Below are 18,476 nucleotides of genomic sequence, written 5' to 3' on the forward strand. Positions count from 1 at the left end.
CCTATTTTAGATGATGCACAGTTACCCTACATCAGTGATGGCAAACCTATGACACGCGTGTCAGAGGTGATACGCGAACTCATTTTTTTGGTTGATTTTTCTTTGTTAAATGGCATTTAAATATATGAAATAAATATCAAAAATATAAGTCTTTGTTTTACTACGGTTGCAAATATAAAAAAATTTCTATATGTGACACGGCACCAGAGTTAAGTTAGGGTTTTTCAAAATGCTGACACGCCGAGCTCAAAAGGTTCTCCATCACTGCTCTACATAGTAGTCACGTTGCCTGTGATTAGTATACACAGGAGAATGGTATTTTTGTTTAAGGCCCAGGGGTTTAAAATGCCTGATTTGAGTAATAGGGTAAGGAATTAGAATAGCTTGCTTTTCCTTTTAGCTATTATTTATAAAAACACATTTTTAAAGTTGTAATAGTTGTGCATATTTAGGATGAAAAGGTTTTTTTTCTTTTAACAAAAGATCGCATCATTGTAAAAAAAAAAATACACATGAAGTAGTTTGCCCTCAGGACCCTTCTCCCATACTTCCTACTAGCACTCTTTTTTCTGGGGAGAAATGAAATGATAGTCTCTGTGGAGGCAAAGGGGACAGAGCAGAAAACAGGACAATTAAACCTATAAACTGAATAGTAGAACTTCTAACCACATCCCTGTTCCCAGAATGCCAGACATATGTCTCTTACAAAAGACTGGAATCACATTTCTGGAGGAAATGTATGGCCTCAAAGGAAATATTTCCAGATACTGTTGTTTGGGGACCATCCACGCCAATAAAATGGCTAATCTCGCTGCCTGGTCCACTTTCACAGCCTAGTCCCCCTGTAGTGTTGCCCATGATACACGTAACATTTTCAATTAACTTTTTATTTTGTCACTCTTGTTAAACTGTCAGTTGAGTATCTTCCTTATAGAATGTGTTTGCCTCAAGTAATAGAAAACCTAGGGAACCATGGCCTAAACATATAGGGATTTTTTTTCTCACAGAATAAGAAGTCTAAAGGTAGATAATCTGGACTGATGCAATGACTCAAGCAATATCTTAACGGCCCCCAGGTTCTTTTAAATTGTTCTGTTTTCCATCCTTAACATGGTGATAGTCTCATGGTGGTAAGTTGACTGACGCACCTCAAACAGTGCCCTCATTTTAAATAGGAGAAAGGGAAAGAATGCAAAACTTGCCCAGAAAGCTCCCTGTGAAACCTGGCTTCAAGAGAGTCTGGGAAAGCAAGTATTTAGCTTTTCCAGCCTGTATTTATGTAGTACACTGGGGAAAGGGTTTGGAAATGGCTATTAGATCAGACAATCAAAAGTGTCTGCCACACAAGAATAAAACATGATCGATCTGCCCTGGCTGGTGTGGCTCAGTTGGTTGAGCATCGAACTGAAAGGTCACCAGTTCGATACCTGGTCAGGGCACACACCTAGGTTAGAGGTTTGAACTCAGGTTGGAGTATATACAGGAGGCAGCCGGTTGATGTTTTTCTCTCCTCCTCCCTTCCTCTCTCTAAAATCCATTAAAAAATTTTTAAATTATAAAGAGCGAGGATTTGAAGTTTGAGTGCAAATAAAATCATCCCTGTCCCTTCTTCCCCTTCCTCCCCCCGATTCTAAGTAAGCTGCTTCCCAGGATTAAAAGAAAAAAGTGGCAGAGTAATAGTGGTAGAGAATTAGTAAAAGAATAAATAAGAAATTTCACTGTCATAAGTAGGCTTTAATGACTGTCATTTGAAGATTTAAAAAAATAGTATAATGCTTCATTCATAGTTATGACTAGACTTAGAGCCATCAGAGTATAATAATTGTTTTGTTTTTTAGTTCAATTTTGTTTTGATTATAAAAGTAACATTCTCATTGTAGATAATTTGGAAAATATAGAAAGATGCAAAAAAGAAAATATATCAAACCATCCAGATGTAATCTGTTAACATTTTTATGTAGTTCCTTCTACTCTTTTTAAACTTATTTACTGTACAAAATTTAGTACAGTTTTATTCTGTTTTTACATTTTCATTGAATTGACTTTTTTCCATCATTATAATTTTATTATCCTGGACTAGAGGCATTAGTAGAAAAGACAAGAAGATTCATTTTCTAAATTACTACTATAACCAACTTTTGTGAAATCAGAATCACCTATTTTGCTATGCGTTAATTTTTAATTTATGGTGCATTATCCCACCATACAAATTAATTTATTAATTTAATAATCTTTGTTAGCATCTAAGTTTGACCCTCTCCATTCCTCCTTCCCAACATAATTCAGTGCCTTTATATGCCAGGTGTGTTTTATGGATTGTATGTTATAAGATCCCTTCTCAAAAAGAACTCACATTGTAGTGGAGAGAAACATGCAGTTGCCTTCTACGTACTGTGAAGTAAGAAAAATTGAATGTTATGATAATGAGTAACATGGGAAGTCCCATTTAGGTAGAGTGGGTTGGAAAATCATCTCTGAGGAAGTAATCTTTAAGATTTAAAACCAAAAGTAGAGAATTAGGAAGAACCATATTAAGAATTGAGAGAAAAGCAAATACAAAGGTCCCAAAGCAGGCAAGAACGCAGCATGTTCTAGAAACAGTTGGGGCTGGTGCCAATTGAGAGTGGGAAAAGTTGGTGTGAAATGACGTTGAAGAAATAGTTGAGTCTGATTATTCAGGGCTTTTTACAAATGCAAGAACTTTAGATTTTTTTTCTAAAAATAGGAAGTTATTGAAAGGCTTAATTACAGAGTCTTGATCTAATTTAGGTTTTGAAAATGTCACTCTTTTGTCTACATACAGAATGGTTAATTTTGTCAGTATGCTGATAAATTGAGTTGTCCAAAGGCTGTATATATGATGGATGCCTTAACTGAAGTTTTTATGGCAGAGTTGATCAGTTAGAACTTCTGTACTTGGGAAATTTTCCCAACTAAAACTTTTCAGTTATACTTGGAATTGTGGAACCTTAATGGTTCTGTTGGCATATTAGGAAACTGAAATTCTCTTTTTTTATTTTTTCCCATCTCTTTTCCTCCATTCCATCCCTCCTTTCTCCCTTCTCTCCTTTTCCTCCTTCTATGCTTTCCTTTCTTCCTCCTTCCCATCTTCCTGTCCCTCTCTCTCCTCCTCTGCCTCTCTTCCTTCTCATTTTTCCCTTCTCTTTTAGTTTCCTCCCCATTCCCCTCTTTCTCTCTCTGTTTCCGTCTCCCATCCCAGGAGCTTTTGATATGTGGCCAGGATTGAAAACCACTGTCTTCAGAGCCTATCTCAGTCCTTAGTCAAAGTAACCTTGAGTAAATTACTTAATGTCTCAGCCTTAGCTTGCATGTCTCTAAGTGACCAAAATTGCATTTCAAGGAAAATCGTGTCCCTGCTCATGGCAGGGTAGAGATGGGTTGACCCTCTAGTTTAAACTGCTGTTAATTTGGGTACCTCAGTTTTCACAGGAGTATGTCAGTACTGCCTAAGGTCAGTTCTATCCAGTAATCAAGTCATGTCAGTTTTACCTCCATCTTATCTGTATTCCCATTGCTACTCACTGGTTTAGGCTATCACCACCTATTTGGCCTCTTGTTTCTAGCCTTCCTCTTCCTGTGACCCCTGTCCCTCTCCCCAACCCAGTCTTCACACTGTAAGAAGAACATAGTTGTTCTGTGTTACCAGTTAAGTGCATAACCATGCACGTTAATGTTTTTAAAAAATATTTTTATTGATTTTAGAGAGGAATAAAAAGGGAGAGTTAGAAACATCAACGATGAGAATCATTGATCAGCTGCCTCCTGCACGCCCCCTACTGGGGATTGAGCCCACAACCGGGGCATGTGCCCTGACGGGGATTCGAACCCTGATCTCTTAGTTCATAGGTCAGTGCTTAACCACTGAGCCATGCCGGCCAGATGCACTTTAACATTTATACAACAGATATTTTTTGGTCACCTATTAGGTGCTAGATGAGCACTAGAGATACAACTGTAATTAAGGGCTCTATTTTTATGGAGCTTATAGTTGCTCATAGGGAGAAAAAAGTAGACTGACAACCTTACATTTTGATTACTGCTAATAAGGTAAGAATATCTCTTTTAAAAATATAAACCTGATAGTTTTCCTTCCCTGCTTAAAATCTTTGTTTCTTTTTGTCCTCAGGATTAAGTATAACTCAACCTGACTCACAGCTTCCTTAATAATATGCTCCAGCTTAGTTCCAACCCCATTCTTGCTATCCACCCACACCTTGCCACCAGTTCTTTGTTTCATGACCACTGAATATTAATTCTTTATAGATAGAATACTTTTTCTTGCCTTCGGTTTTTTGCTCATTCTGTTCTTCCTACCTGAATCACTCTTCCCTCCTACCTCCAAAAGTTAACTTCTGCTCCTCTTTCATATTTTAGTCTATTGACCATCATCTGCTGAAATTCTCTAACTCCTCAAGCCCAGATTAGAAATTGAATCATATAGTTCTAACCTTAGTTGTTAACACAATTCTAGGTATTCACCTGGCAGCATAATCTACTAGTAGACTGTGCTTTTTAAAACCTATGAAAAGCTCAGTTAAAATACATAGACTTTATTTAAGATTGCTTAAGGAGCATTTAGTCTTTTTAGTACTCTAGATCAAAAAAATCTTTCACTGGATTTAGTTAGACCATTTGGAAAACCTCACATGAGAGAACTATAGTATAATGCAGCGATTTTCAACCTTTTTCATCTCATGGCACACATAAACTAATTACTAAAATTCTGCAGAACACCTACAAATATATTATACTTTTTGCTGATCTTACAAAAAAAGCTATACTTTTGATTCATTCACACCAGACAGCTAGTGTTGTATTGGCTGTTGTCTTTTTTTTTTTTTTTTTTTTACAATCTAAGGGAAAAGAGGTCAGTGTCCCTGATCAAATAGTCAGGTATTACATGTTTTAAAAATTCTTGCACCACACTGGTTGAAAAGTACTGGTATAATGTATTGTACTCCCATAGAATTACTTTTACCTTATTTAAAGTTCATTTAAATTTAATTTTATCTTACTTATTTTGTAAGCCATGAAAAGTCCTTTTAAAGATAAGGCAGGGTACTATTTAAATGTCCACATTATTTAATATTCTTAGAAACACTAATTTCATTCCATTACATGGATGTGTTCTGTAGCTTATTTAAATATTCTATTTATTAACTGTTATTCTAAAGCTTTTTTTTACTATAGTTAATTACTGTAATTTGAGATGGACTTAACATATAATTATATGTTTATATATGATTCAGTAATGTGAGTTATTTGATTAAAACTGCATTTATGATGTGAGTTTCAATTGGATTGTTTGAAACCATAGAAATTTGTTTAAACTTTTGAGGTCACCAATTAGAGATGATATATCTAATTCTAAAATGGTTGCTCCTTGTTATAATTTTTTATTTTGTAGATACTATAAAATCTTACATTGTTTGTTTGTTTTTTAATATATTTTATTGATTTTTTTACAGAGAGGAAGGGAGAGGGATAGAGAGTTAGAAACATCAATGAGAGAAACATTGATCAGCTGCCTCCTGCACACTACCTACTGGGGATGTGCCCGCAACTAAGGTACATGCCCTTGACTGGAATCAAACCTGGGACCTTTCAGTCCGCAGGCTGACACTCTATCCACTGAGCCAAACCAGTCAGGGCCATTGTTGTTCTTTATAATTAAATGAATTATCTCAAGATTGAAGAAACCTCAACTCTTATTTTTTCACCAGAGTATAACAATTGTATGCTCCCCTCAGGAGAAAATTATAATTTAAATGAGTGGATTGGCAGCTGCTTAGAAAGAAGGGATTTATTAGCATTGTGTCTAACACATGCATAATTAACATCAAAATTCAGCACATATAAAATTTGGGTTTATTTCTGAATAACTTTTGGCAATAAATCTGTGGACACAAGGGGTTTAACAGACTCTCCATATGTAAGTTCTCTATTTAACAGTAATTGAAAATTATGTTTAGAAGATAGTCTGTCATACCAACAGAGCTCTATGGTTTGCTATTATAATAGAATTAGAGGCCTGGTGCATGAATTCATGTGTGGGTGAGGTCCAGCCAGCCCGGTGGGGCCGATCTGGCCAGGCCGGTGGGGGGAGGGGACGCGGGAGGTTGGCCAGCTGATCCCGCCCTGATCGGGGAGGGGGGGGCGGCCGGAGGAGGAGCTACCCCCCAATCAGTCCAGTTGGCCGGCGGCAGTGCGTGTCATAGCTACCCGTCGTTCTGGTCGTTCCAGCATTTCAGTCGCTTGGCTTTTATGTATAGGTTACTTTCTCATGGCTGTATTACTAGTAAATGCAAGGTAAGAAACATATTGAGTCTTCATCATTTGCCAGATGCTAAGTCAAGCTTTGGTGATGCAGAGCTCTTACAACCTAATTCCTATTCTATAATAGCTTTGTGTTTACTTATTTTGTTCCTTAAATTTGGTTGACTTTATTTTCCCACATCTGCCACTCTTTTTTCTAACCATAGTGGCAGATTGTTATAATTGAAAGAATAGTGAACCGAGAATCAGAAAACTTGGTCTCTTCATCTGGGTCTGCCACTCATCCCTCTGCAACTTTGGCAGAATTATATAACTTCTCTGGACCTGATTATTCATCTGAAAATGAGGGGATGAAACAGTTGATCTTAAGGCCTCATCTAACTCCAAAATTTTGACAGTTAAATTTCCTACCCTTCTGTTAATCAGGCTGTGAAACTAACAAAAGTGCTATGTTAGTCATGTCTGCAAGATCCTATTTATCTATAAACATATTTTCATGAACCTTAAAAGCAAAATCTTACTGTCATATCAGCCCTAGGAATAAGCTTTTATTGTGCTAATTGACATTGTGTTTTTAAACATATAAAGTTTTAATGTTTTTGACCCTTTTAGACTTTTATTAAATAAATAAGGCCAATTCATCAGTACAGAGAAGATTATGAGGCTAATGATTTGCTGTCGTTAATATAGATAGTTAACCAAGCTAGAAAATGGTAGTTCCTATTTTCGACATAACTTGGTTTCATTGCTTTCGATTTAGCACAGCCGTGGGCAAACTACGGCCCGTGGGCCGGGTCGGCCCGTTTGAAATGAATAAAACTAAAAAAAAAAAAAAAAAAAAAAAAAAGACCGTACCCTTTTATGTAATGATGTTTACTTTGAATTTATATTAGTTCACACAAACACTCCATCCATGCTTTTGTTCCGGCCCTCCGTCCAGTTTAAGAACCCATTGTGGCCCTCGAGTCAAAAAGTTTGCCCACCCCTGATTTAGCATCTTTTATATTTGGTATGCCATTCTGATAAAACTGGATTATGTACATTTTTCTTTCAACATTATTGGAAATAATAACTTTCCATAATTTCCCCCTTTAATTCTCCCCAGGAGTGTTTTTCTTAGTTACAAGCTCATCATGAAAGTATAGTATTCATATTTTTAATATAAAATTTGTCATTTGATAGATAACGTTAATTAAAGTTCACCTCAAAACAAACATCAAACATGCAAGAACACTGAAGACAATTTTGAAAATGAAAGGTAATAAAGTAGTATTAACACAATTTATATTTATAAAGCTACAACTTTATACAGATTAATGAAATGGAATAGACCAGACTGTATAAAGATATCTCCAAATACATATGAGAATTTAGAATATGATCAAGTGGTATTTCCACTCAGAGAAGGAAAATGAATTATGCAATAAATGACATTTAGATGTCACTTAGAATTGGTTAAAAATAAAATCAAATCTGGGTCTCTGATGTCTATTAGTATGTATCACAAAAATGCTAGATAGATTTAAAAAAAAATTTTAAAATCTTTATTGTTGAAAGTATTACAGATGTCCCTTTTTTTCCCCCAGTTGACACCCTCCATGCCATTCCCACCCCCTCCCCGAGCCTTCAATGCACTATTGTCTGTGTGCATGGGTTGTGCATATATGCATATTCATTCTTCGGTTAATCTCTTCCCGCCTGCCACCCTGAGAATTATCAGTCAGCTGCATGCTTCCATGTTTCTGGATCTATTTTGTTTGTCAGCTTATTTTGTTCATTAGATTTTACATATAAGTGAGATCATGTGACATTTGTCTTCCTCTGACTGGCTTATTTCACTTAGCATAATACTCTTCAGGTTCCTCCATGTTGTCTCAAAGGGTAAGAGGTTTTTTTTAGTATTCCATTGTGTAAATGTACCATAGCTTTTTTATCCACTCATCTACTGATGGGCACTTGGGCTGATTCCAAATCTTAGCTATTGTAAATTTTATGCTTAAGAAATAAAATTATAAGTCTGGTTGTTTTTAATAATTTAGGATTGGGAGAATACCTTTCTAAATATGATACAAAACCCAGAAGTTATTTAAAAAAAAGATTTATTTTTTTACATATTAAAAAATATATGGAAAAATATTTATATCAAATAATAAATGATAAACTAACAACTAAGACAAAGGTTAATATCCTACTATAAGCAAAAAGTTCTTACAAACCAATAAAAAGGAATACTTTTCTAGTAGAACATGGCAAATGACATGAATATATAGTTCAAAGAATAAAAAATAATTTAAATAGCCAATACATTTAATTAAAAGATCGCTCACTGAATATTGGTATTTATTAAAATATAAAATACATATACTCTTTGGGTAAGCATATTTCCCCCAGGAATTTTTCCTTGTCATATACCTGTACAGATGCATAAAAATAACTTATACAGAGATATTTATTACAGTATTATTTGCGAGAGTAAAAAAATCTGGAAACAACTGTAATTGTCCACCAGTCAGTAATCAGTTAATAAATTATGGTTCATGTATTCAGTGAGTTGAATTCTTTGTAGCTTAATATAACTGAGATAGATCAATAAATACTATATTGCCCAGTGTCAAAAGTTGGGATTTTACAAAAAGTAAATGATGAGTGGTAGAAACCCAGGTTCAGGTAAAATAATAGAAGTTTTAAACTAGAGTTATTGATAGAGCTTAATTGGGTCTCATTTAGCATTTAAAATATCCCTAATTTAGAAGATAAGAAGGTGGCAAACGCTGTTGGTTGCCATTGGCCTTTCTTCTTAACTAAATCATGATTTGTTTAACACTAGAAAGACTGAAATTTAGTTATATACCTATATTGCCCAAAAGCAGTCAAAATGACTGCATTGTGAAAGAATAATATCGGAGCACTCTTCACTTATGTTCCTTAGCTTTTCCAATAACTCACTTCTATTCTACATTTCTTTCATGAATTTAGGGCACAAAAGAAATACAATAAACAACTTATTAGAACAAGTATAACTGCATAAAGATTCGAATAACAAGTACTGGTTTAGCTTATTGAGCAACTGCAACTTATCAAGTATCGACAGTTTATCATGTACTTGTATGTTATCATGTGACGGTAATCGAAAAAAAAATGAAAACTGTTATTTCAATACAGAGCCGACCTGGGCATATAAGAAATTTACTCAATTCAATAATAAGAGTCATAATTCCCCCCCCCCCCCCAAGCAGTCAAAATGACTGCTTTTGGGCAATATAGGTATAACACATATATATATACCGGAAATGAAGGAGGGGGAGGTAACTACAATTATTAATAAACGCATTCATATGTTGTAAAAAAAGTCACAAAATTCTAAGACATTGTGTCCTTATATACATAATTGTTTTTCTAATTGAAATTAAAAAACAGTCAAAATGACTTCCTTGGGCAATCTAGTGTTAATGACAAATTGCCCAGCCCCAGGGGATGAATCATGATTAGTCTCAAGCAGTCATTGTTCCTTTGCCAGATTCCCTTTCCATGCCTCCCATGTGACTGAGTTCTGGCCAATGATATATAAGGAAAGTCTCCTGGAAGACATTAGGGAAAAATATCCTCCCTAAGGAAGTGATGCTTAGCGGTGGTACTTGCAAGATTCCAAAAATGAGAGGAAGGACCAGAGAATTATAGGGATGTTAACCTAACGTCATGATTTAGTTGAATTGCTGAGTCACAACGACTGGGCTGAATTCTACTTTTTAAATTATGCACATTGCATTACTTCTATAATAATTTTTCCTTGTGAGTCATTTTGATAAAGACTAGTTAAGTTTCTTGGCATTTAGTCAAGCTTTTTGGCAGTTGAATCTGAAAGCTATTAAAATATTACCTGTTGCAAATCTCCTATCCATTCCCCCTACCCCTGCTACTACCCATTAAACACTGTCAACTTGAAAAGATAGCCTTATTTTCATCTTAGAAAGAAAATTAATACAGAAGATGTATTAGTACTTATAACATGTTAGAATGAAAGCTTCTTTTAATCTTTAGGTGTTTTGGTTTTTGATAATACCATTTTTGTTCAACTAGTTTTTATTTTTATACTAGAGGTCCGGTGCACAAGATTCATGCACTGCGGCGGGGGGGTGGGGGGGGTTCTTCAGCCCAGCCTGCGCCCTCTCGCAGTCCCGGAGCCCTCAGGGGATGTCTGACTGACGGCTTAGGCCCACTCCCTTAGCAGCTTCTGGCTGAGTGGCGCTCCCCCTGTGAGAGCTCACTGACCACCAGGGGCAACTCCTGCCATTGAGCATTTGCCCCCTGGTGGTCAGCGCATCATAGCGACAATTCGTTCTGCCATTCGGTCCGTTTGCATATTAGCCTTTTTTTATATAGGATATTTACTAGAGGCCCGGTGCATGAAATTTGTGCATGGGTAGGGTCCCTAGGCCTGGCCGGCGATCAGGGCCGATCTGTGGAGTGATCGGGGGTCCCCCCACTGGCACCTGGCCCGGCACTGCCCACTTGCCGGCCCCACTTCCCGCTGCCGGAACTGCCCCCCGATCACCCCGCCGCCACTGCCAGTCACCTCCCTCTGCAGGGCGAAGGGCGGGGCAATTGGGGGACCCCTGCTGGCACCTGCCTTGGCTGATCTGGCATCGCCCACTCACCAGCCCTGTCCCCTGCTGCCATCGGTCGCCTTCCTCTGCGCGGCAAGGCACTCGGGGGGGGGGAGTTCCTCTGGCACCCACCTTGGCTGGCCTGGGGCCTGTGGGCTGGGGGCACTCCTGTGTTGACTGTCTGCCCCCCGGTGGTCAGTGTGCATCATAGTGACCGGTCGTTCTGCCATTCAGTCAATTTTCATATTAGGCTTTTATTATATAGGATTTTTTCCTGTTTTTTTTCTTTCTTTCTTGTATATATGTTGTTTGGCTACTCTCTTCACCTTCTTTTATCCAGGCCACCTTCCTCCTCCCTCCTCCCTCCTCCCTCCCCTCTGATCTCTGTCAGCCTGTTGCATGCTTCCATGCCTCTGGTTCTATTTTGGTCATCAGTTTATTTTGTTCATTAGATTCCACATACAAGTGAGATCATATGGTATCTGTCTCTCTCTGACTGGATTATTTCACTTAGCATAATACTCTTCAGGTCCATCCATGCTGTTGAAAAAGGTAACAGTTCCTTCTTTTTTACAGCTGTTTAGTATTCTGTTGTGTAAATGTACCACAGCTTTTTAATTCACTCATCTACTGATGGCACTTGGGAGGGTGCAGGAGGCAGTCAATAGATGATGTTCCTCTCTCATCCATGTTTCTCGCTCTCTATCCCTCTCCCTTCCTCTTTCTCTAAAAAATCAATAAAACATTTTTTTAAATAGAATTCCAACAACATAAAGAGCTACAAAATAAAAAGTATTTCTGCCAAAATAGCAAACTAACACAGGCTCTTGATTCTCTTCCCTAAAATCAACTCTGGCAAAATAAGGAGAGGCAACTGGCCTTCAGAAACTCTTTAAATGAGATAGAAGACTTCCTCTCCCCTAAATTAACTTGAGTCAGTTCTTGTTCCTTCACTGTAGAAACTAGCAGGAGTAACCCATCCCGCTAGTCCCAGAACCCAAAGAACATTGTGATAGTGCACAAACCCTATGGGAGCTAAGAATTGATGAAAATAGATGTGGACTGACTGTCACAGGAAAGGGACTGGGACTGAGGTGGGTTTGCCCTGTCAGTGTCTGGAATGTGTGGATTCTTTTTTTAAAAAAAAAAATCCTTACATAAGGACATTTTTTTTTAATTTATTTTTTTTTTATTTTTGAGAGAGGGAGAGAGAAAAGCAAACATCAATGTGGAAACATCAATAGGTTGCCTCCCATACACACCCCCACTGGCAATCAAACCCATGACCTAGCAATGTGCCCTGACTGGGAATCGAACTCAGAACCTTTTTGGTGTATAGGATGAGCTCCACCTGAATCACCTGGCCCTGGGTGAATGTGTGGGTTCTTGACTTTGTGCAGGAAAGATTTCACAATGTAAGTTCAGGTGATTTTGAGAGTATGTTTATTAAAATGGAACAGTGTGCCCTGGCTGGTGTGGGTCAGTGGTTAGAGCATTGGTCTGTGCACAGAAGTGTCAAGGTTCGATTCCTGGTCAAGGGCAAGTACCTGGGTTGTAGGTTTGATTCCTGGCCCCAATTGTGGCATGTGCAGGAGGCAACCAAACAATGTGTCTCTCTCATTTTAATGTCTTTCTCTCTCCTTCTCCCTCCTTCTTCTCTCACCCCCACCCCCTTCCTTCTCTTCCTTCCATCCTCTCTAAAAATCAATGGAAAAAATATCTGGTGAGGTTAACAAAACAAAAAAACTGGGGGCAGTGAAACAAAGGAAGGAATTAAGATGGAAGAGGCAAGATCATAGCAACAGGAGTGAGACCAGGTGGAGCTGCCTTGGCCCTTTGGAAACATAAGAGTTGAGCCTAGGCAAGGCTGCCTTGACCCTTTAGAAAGAAAGTCACAGCGGCAGAAGAAGTGAGCCAGTTGGGCTGCGTCGACGCAGGAAACAAATTACCGAGACAAAAGCAAAAGGGGGGCCCTTGGAGACAGGTTCAGGGGGTTAGCCTTGGCCTAGCTGCCGCTGCCCACTCCTCCCCTGGTTGCAAGTTTCCTGAGAACCATTAGAGCTTTGGAAAAAGAAAGCAAAGATACATGCCTGAGGGAAAAAAAGGTGAAGGTGTGAGCATGCTCCAGGGAGAGTGTGTACTGGGTCCTTTGTCTTAAGTATTTTTATCTGTTTTCTGTAAGTGGGAATCTTAGGGGAGTTCTCAGGAGAGGATCTCAATAGAATATTCATCATCTCCAGGTGTGTCCTTTAAAATGCAGATTCGTCAAAATGAGCCTGTAGAGCAGCGGTTCTCAACCTGTGGGTCGTGACCATCGGAAAACACATGTAGCATATCAGATATTTACATTACGATTCATAACAGTAGCAACATTACAGTTATGAAGTAGCAACGAAAATAATTTTAGGGTTGGGGGTCACCACCACATGAGGAACTGTATTAAAGAGTTGCAGCATTAGGAAGGTTGAGAACCACTGCTAGAGGGTATAGCAAACTACGGCCCGGCCTGCGGGCCGTAGTTTAAAATGAATAAAACTTAAAAAAAAAAAAAAAGACCGTATGTACCCTTTTATGTAATGATGTTTACTTTGAATTTATATTAGTTCACACAAACACTCCACCCATGCTTTTGTTCCGGCCCTCTGGTCCAGTTTAAGAACCCATTGTGGCCCTCGAGTCAAAAAGTTTGCCCATCCCTGGTATAGGGTCATTATCTGGTCCGTTTCCCGTTTAAAAAATGTCACTGAAGTGGGACCAGACCAAGGCAGGTCTGTCCCTGCACTTATCTGGAATGTATAAGCCATTTGATCCGAAGTGTCCTTGGTTAGGAAAGGTAAGACCTTGTGATTTATTATCAGGCTATAAATTGCTTAGTCTTTTAAGTACAGTGGGGCCTTGACTTACGGGTGTCCTAACAAGTTTTTTGAGATATCAGCTGTCTCTCGGCCGATTTTTTTGCATTGAGTTGATAGAGTAATTTGAGTTAACGAGCTCCTTAACGAGCTCGGTCTCGGATCGAATTAAACTCGTTAAGTCAAGGCTCCACTGTATCTGTCTCAGTTTCCCCATTCTGCTTGACAAGGAATTTTTCTAGCTTCTTGCTATCCTGCCTCATAACCATCCATTCTCAGTAATTCATTTCTCCCTTCCCATGCCCTTCTAGTCAAGGGAGACTGCCTTTTACTTCCCCCAAGAGTTTAAAGGTATGAAATAGTGTGAAACCCTTGTATGGAGTAGGTGGGGGAGAGGGGAGGAGATCACAGTAAATGGAAGTGATAAATTTGTTCTTGGTGCCTAGGCTTTGCTACTCTGTGGCTTTTCCTTCATTTTTCTTAAACTCACTGCTGCTGATACTAGCTGAGGCCTGGCCTTTGGTCCCTCCTAATACATTTTTCTTTAACAGAAAAATAGCTGGTATCCTGAAAAGCATTACTTCACAGACCAATGTAACTAGACAGTTGAGAAATCAATAAGACAATATATATGATGTATTATGATAGATGAACCAAGAATTTTAAAACAAGCATGATCAATGTATTTAAAGATATGAGATCCCATTTGTAATATCAATAACATATAATATAAAAACAGAACCAAATAGAAATATTAGATAGGAAATATATATTTGAAATGAAGAATACAACAAATATTATAAATGTGATGGATATGAAATAATAATTAGTTATTATTATTAAGAAAGAAAGATTAGAATGAATATTCTTCTAGGAGGAAACAGAAAAGAAAAGGTAAAGAGATAGAAATATAAAAGAAAAGCCAAAGGGTACAGAGAAGAATTGCACAGGTACCGACATCTTAACAGCAGTTCCAAAAGGAGAGAAAAATAGAAATTTAAGAAGGTGGAATAATTGAAGAAATAATGAAGATAAATTTTCTAGAATTCAGGAAAGATGAAACTCCTCAGATTGGTGAAAGGGATTGTAATGTGCCAAACAGGAAAAATAAGGGGAAACACATTCTTAGACATATTAAAGGAAAATTACGAATATCAGAGACAAAGGGGAAATTTTTAAAGAATTCAGAAAGGAAGAGCAGATGACTTGCAAGGGAACAAGAAAGATATCAGCTCAACAGCAGTAAGTGAATGGCAGAAAACAGTTAAAAGGTCCTCAAGGGAAATGACTCCAAACCAAAAAAGAATATCCTCCTAACTTTCAAATGTAAGGATAAAATAAAAACTTTCAGGAGCATTTGTCTTGGGAAATTTGCCACATTGGAAACCCATATGGAAGCAAGACTCCATGAGAAAGCTAGGAGATATCTATAATAATAAAACCATAATATGCAAATAGACAGAATGACCAAACAGCAGAATGACTGTCCAGATGGCCTTCCAGACAACCATGCACTGGCACCAGGCCAGCCAAGGCAGGTGCAGTGTGATTGGTCGGGAGGCCCCCCATCCTTCCACGATCACCTCTCAGAGGGAGGCCCAGGCCACCCTCTGCAGGGCGATCAATGGGGGGTTCTGTGATCAATCACCCCAAAGAGGGAGGCCCAGGCCACCGGCCGGCGGGGTGATCAATCAGGGTGGGAGCTCCACAATAACCCCAAAGAGGGAGACCCAGGCCACTCTTTGTGCAGCTATTGATCGAAAGCGCCCCGAATGGGTGGGCAAGGCCTTCCTTTGCTGAGCAATTGAGCGTGGAGCCCAGCAATTGATCTCCCCACAGAGGGAGGCTCAGGCCACCAGCAGCGACACTGTGGCGGGTGTGTGGGGCCAGCCAGCAATTGCCCCGCAGAAGGAGGCCCAGGCCAGCCAAGTGATCACACCCCACACCTGTCGCCCGCAGAGGGAGGCGACCGGTGGCAGGGGAAGGGGGGCAGCACCACACAGATGGCAAGCGGGGGTGGCGGGGCAGCTGCCGGCAGTTGGGTAAAGGAAAGCCCCGATAGGCCCTGATCGCAGGCCAGGCCTAGGGACCCTACCCAAGGGGTCCTGGATTGCGAGAGGGCGCAGGCCGGCTGAGGGACACCCCTTCTCTCCCCCTCCCACCCCCCTACCCCCTGTGCAGAATTTTGTGCACTGGGCCTCTAGTTAGAAATAAGTGGTAAATGGTGATGAAATTATCTTGAGAAAATTTGTTGCCTGAAGAATAACACTAGGACCAAAATTCTAAGCGATAAAAACAGTGAGGGGAGGGGAAATTGGGCACCATATAAATTCTGGTATTGTGATTGGACTTACAAGGAAGAAAATACTCTGTATTATTATAACTTTTTTCATTCCAAAATGTTTTATACAAGGCTCAAGATCTAATGGATCTATATTTTCTTTCGTGCTTTCTTTTCCTGTGTCATATATCACTACCACTGTTTCTTATATATATCCCATGTCATTCTTTTTCTTGGATTCTGTGTTTTGGTTTGTTTTATTGAAATAGCTCCTCAAAGAATTTGTAAAGACTAAAGATTTATTGATGTGAAATAATTTGATAATTTGAAACCAGTATTGAACCCAGTGGTTTAATATCCTCATTTGCAATTTTTCATTTTTTGCTTTGAAAAACAGTGTCTTGGTTTAGGTCTTAGCATACATATTATGATGAGTTATTATGTCATCTAACTGGCTAGCACATAATCAATACTACAGCACAATGACAAAAGTAGAAGAGATAAATTGGACTTTATAAAAATGAGAAACTTTTGTGCTTCAAAGAATACCATCAAGAAAGTGTAAAAGACAACCCCTAGAATGGGGGGAGGGAGGGCCTGCTAATTATAAATCTGATACGGAACTTGCATCCACAGTATGTAAAGAACTCTTAAAATCTATCTATATAATAAAAGCCTAAACGATCGTTATGGCGGAATGACCAGAACGACCAGTTGCTATGATGTGCACTGACCACTAGGGGGCAGACGCTCAACGCAGGAGCTGCCCCTAGTGGTCAGTGTGCTCCCACATGGGGAGCGCCGCTCAGCCAGAAGCCTGCCTCCGCAGCAGCGCTAAGGAACAGCAGGCTGACAGTAAGGAGCAGTGAGCAGGCAGGCTATAAGGAGTTAGGGGTCCTGGACTGCAAGAGGGCACAGGCCAGGCTGAGGGACCCCCCCGCCTCCCCCAGTGCATGAATTTCATGCACCAGGCCTCTAGTCTACACTAATAAAAGAGAAAAATGGTAATTGGCGCACGGCGATACCGTTTTCATTGGCTAATCAGGGCTATATGCAAATTAACTGCCAACTAAGATTGGCAGTTAACTGCCAACAAGATGGCGGCTAATTTGCATATGTAGGCACAATGCAGGGAGGCGAAAGGGAAAGCAGGAAGAAGCCCCCTGCCACTGACAGTGATCTGAAACCCAGCGGGGAGGTAAGAGCTGGGGGGCAGTGCCACGGCGGCCCTGGGGCCGCCTTTGCCCTGCCCCCCAGCCATGATCGGAGAATCAGGCGCCTTTGCCGCCCTGGCCAGTGATAGCAGGAAGTAGGGGTGGAGCTGGGCACTGTCGAAGCTGGCAGTCCCAGGAGTTAGGGGTCCCTTGCCTGGGCCTAAAGCGAAGCCCACGATTGCGGCGCCCCCCGCTGCCACTGCAGGTCCCCGCTGCCTGGGCCGGACGCCTCGGCCAGAGGCGTTAGGCCTGGGCAGGGGCGGAGCCTGCAACCGCGGGGAGCTGGGGGTCCCCTGCCCAGGCCTGACACCTCTGCCGGAGGCCTCAGGCCTGGTCAAGGGGCCGATCCGGTGATTGGTGATCGGAGGGTGATGAGGGTCAACTCCTCTGGCTGAGGCATCAGGCCTGGGCGGGGGGCGGAGCCGGGGATTGGAGGGATATGATGGTCCCCTTGCCCAGGCCTGAAGCCTGGGTCAGAGGCGTCAGGCTTGGGCGGGGGGTGGAGCAAGCGATCAGAGGGAGATGGGGGTCCCCTGCCCAGGCATGATTCCTGGGCCAGAGGCCTCAGGCCTGGGCGGGGGCCAGAGCCAGTGATCGGGGGGAGATGGGGGTCCCCTGTCCAAGCCTGACACCTCTGGCGGAGGCGTCAGGCCTGGGCAAGGGGCCGATCAGGCGATCGGAGGGTGATGGGGGTCAACGCCTGAGGGCTCCCAGTATGTGAGAGGGGGCAGGCTGGGCTGAAGGCCCCCCCTCCTCCCCCCACGCCCAGTGCACGAATTTCGTGCACCGGGCCCCTCGTACATATATATAAAAGCCTAAGCGACTGGTCAACTGGTCACTATGACATGCACTGACCACCATGGGGGCAGACAGACACTCAGTGCAGGAGCTGCCCCCTGGTGGTCAGTGCACTCCCACAGCGGGAGCGCCACTCAGCTGACCAATGGGTGCCAGACCAGGGCTCACGGCAGGCGAGTGGCTGGCGAGCTTCGCTGTAGTGGCACGAGCCTCTCCCGATCGATCAGAACTGCAGGCACAGCCAGGCTGGGGCCAGGATGAGCGGGAGCGGCAGGCAGTGTTGGACTGCCGGCTTCGGCCCAATCTCTGCAGGCCATGTCGAGGGACACCACTGTGCACGAATCTGTGCACCAAGCCTCTAGTTCGATAATAAAGAGACAAATAACACACTTTTAAAATAGGCAATGGATTTAAATAGACATTTCTCCAA

At 40.9% G+C, this 18,476-nt stretch overlaps 1 protein-coding gene across 2 annotated transcripts in view; it reads left to right on the forward strand.

Moving 5' to 3' along the window:
* Window positions 1-18,476, forward strand: part of MKLN1 (muskelin 1) — a 159,223-nt gene that overhangs the window by 109,501 nt on the left and 31,246 nt on the right. The gene's annotated exons all lie outside the window — the stretch shown is intronic.

Source organism: Myotis nattereri, assembly GCF_964212035.1.
Source record: "Myotis nattereri genome assembly, chromosome: 11".
Taxonomy (NCBI): Eukaryota; Metazoa; Chordata; class Mammalia; order Chiroptera; family Vespertilionidae; genus Myotis; species Myotis nattereri.